Source organism: Nematolebias whitei, chromosome 1, assembly GCF_014905685.2.
Source record: "Nematolebias whitei isolate Nwh7 chromosome 1, NemWhi1, whole genome shotgun sequence".
Taxonomy (NCBI): domain Eukaryota; kingdom Metazoa; phylum Chordata; class Actinopteri; order Cyprinodontiformes; family Rivulidae; genus Nematolebias; species Nematolebias whitei.
This window is the reverse complement of record NC_056498.1, coordinates 15599665-15602480: the sequence shown is the minus strand read 5'-3', so window position 1 is coordinate 15602480 and position 2816 is coordinate 15599665.

Here is a 2816-nt window from a genome sequence, read left to right as displayed (position 1 = left end):
AATCGTGACTCATCTGACCACAGAACAGTCTTCCATTTTGCCACACTCCATTTTAAATGACCCCTGGCCCAGTGCAAATGTCTGAGCTTGTGGAGCTTGCTTAGAAATGGCTTCCTCTTTGCACTGTAGAGATTCAGCTGGCAACGGCGGATGACACGGTGGATTGTGTTCACTGACAATGCTTTCTGGAAGTATTCCTGAGCCCATTCTGTTATTTCATAGACAGTGGCATTCCTGTTTGAGATGCAGTGACGTTTAAGGGCCTGGAGATCACGAGCATCCAGTAGTTTTACGGCCTTGACCCTTACGCACAGCGATTGTTCCAGATTCTCTGAATCTTTTGATGATATTATGCACGGTTGATGATGATAACTTAAAAGTCTTTGCTATTTTACGCTGGGTAACACCATTCTGGTATTGCTGCACTATCTTTCTGCGCAACAATGGTGGAATTGGTGATCCTCTTACCATCTTGGATTCTGAGAGACACTGACACTCCGAGAAGCTCTTTTTATACCCAATCATGTTGTCAATTGACCTAATTAGTGTTAATTGGTCTTCCAGCTGTTCGTTATATGCTCAATTTCCTTTTTCCAGCCACTTATTGCTACTTGTCCCAACTTTTTTGGGCTTTGTTGACACAGAAATTTTGAATCAACATATTTTTTTTCTTTTACAATGTTACATTTACTCCGATTAAACTTTTGATCTGTCATCTATGTTATATTACGAATAAAATATTGACATTTGCCACCTCCACATCATTGCATTCAGTTTTTATTCACAATTTGTTTAGTGTCCCAAGTTTTTTGGAATCCGGTTTGTATTTTTAGAGGCACTGTGGCACCGTTGGTAGAGCTGACGCCTCTCAGGGAGCAGGTTGTTGGTTCAAATCCCGGCTGGGGGGCCTTTCTGGATTGAGTTTACATTCTCTCTCCGTGCATGCATGGGTTTTCTCCGGGTACTCCAATTTCCTCTCACAGACCAAAAACATGCATGTTAGGCTGATTGGTAACTCTAAATTGTCCCTAGGTGAGAGCAAGAGTGAATGGTTGTTTGTCTCTATGTGATGGACTCGAGACCTGGCCATGGTGTCCCCCACCTCTTGCACAGTGATGGCTGGATTATGGGCACCAGTGACTCTTCTGACCCAAAAAGGAACAAGTGGGTAAAGAGGATGGATGGAAGGTATTTTTTGAATGAAAACTGCTCCTAAACAAAAATTACCCTTTTAAATATTTTAAACAAGTGGGGGATTTAATTTGAAGAAAGGTCATCTGAAGGTCACGTGATCCACAAGGTCAATTTACAGGTCATAGCAAAGGTCAAAATGTCAATGGGCCCTAACAGTCAAATCAATAAGGGCATTTGAAATCCTCAGCAAATTCTCTTTCCAAAGACACCAAGTCTGTGTAACTTGATCCAGTAGTTACTGAGATAACTGGGGTTGAAGATCGACCATTCTGAACATTTGAAGGGCTGTATCACTGGAACCACTGGTCTGATTGACTTAAAATTTGAGATCTTGTGCTGTGAGATCAGAATTAATAAACATGCCAAGTTTTTATAAACATCTGAGATGGTCGGCTTTAAATTTTTATCTTTGTGGGCGATTTGACATGGAATGACCTTTTAAAGAAAGAGATGTTTTATAAGGTTGAAAAATAGTGAGAAAAGAGCCCTTGTCATGTTAGCATTAGCCTAGCCTGAATGAAAACTTTAGCCTTTTCCTCCACACTCTGTGCTCTATGCCTGGTGACACGTAACATCTAATAACTATTAATTGACCAGACTATCCCTTTGTCAATAGTAAAGCTACTGGTTTTATTGTCAAATTCAGGTGTTATATTATTCCTGCTTCATCTTTCAGGTGGTGTTGATCTATTTAGAAGCACTACTCTGTTGATGTGACTGCAACTTGTGTATACAATAATATTTTAAATGGTTGTGTACATCATTTAACATCATTATGAGTCTTTATTGTATTGGAACATTCCCAAGTATTTTGGTTCTAAATTCAATGTATTGACCCCTATGAATCAGAATTAAGGAGATAAATAATCTGAACGAACAAAACTGGTAAGTTATAAAAGGATTAGCTTTTACGGTCCCTTTTTTATTTATCTCCAAGTAAGAATGTTGGTATGTGAGAGAAATGTTGTCATTAACAGTATTTGCACAGAGCAAAAAGCTACAACAAATGCTAAAAAAAAAATCATAATTTACTAGCGTGCTTGTTTGGATGTCCGCTGAGATTATAATTTTAAGGCGAATAAATGTGTTAACGTAAGTAATGAGCCAGAACTGACATGCACATTCACAAACAAAAAAGGACTGAAAAACATAAACAGTCTAATTTGAATGAATCAAAGAACCTTATAAAAGAAAAGCTAAAAGGGAATTGTATTATGTGATTGAGCTAATCAGGGAAATGTGTAGGAAGCTCATTCAATGAGTCATAAGGGTTATTAAGAAAATTAAAAATATATATTTTCTACATTACTGAAAGGAAAAAAAATCCACTCCATGCTACTGGAAACCAAAAAGAGAAACAAATGGGCCAAGTCACAAAGGGGTGAAAAGTGGAATATTAAAAATGATGCACACGATGGAGGGGGAAAAAAGTTTTAAAAAATTAAATATATCTAAAAACGCATGACTTACGATTTGCTGATGCTGAAAAAAGTGGCCTCAAAAACTACAAAAAGAAACAAACATAAAAAAGATATTAGAGAAAAATTGTTTCTCTAAAAATGGACTAAAATATTATCAATAAGCAGAGATGGACCTGCAAGCAAGAGCAAAACCCAAGCTAA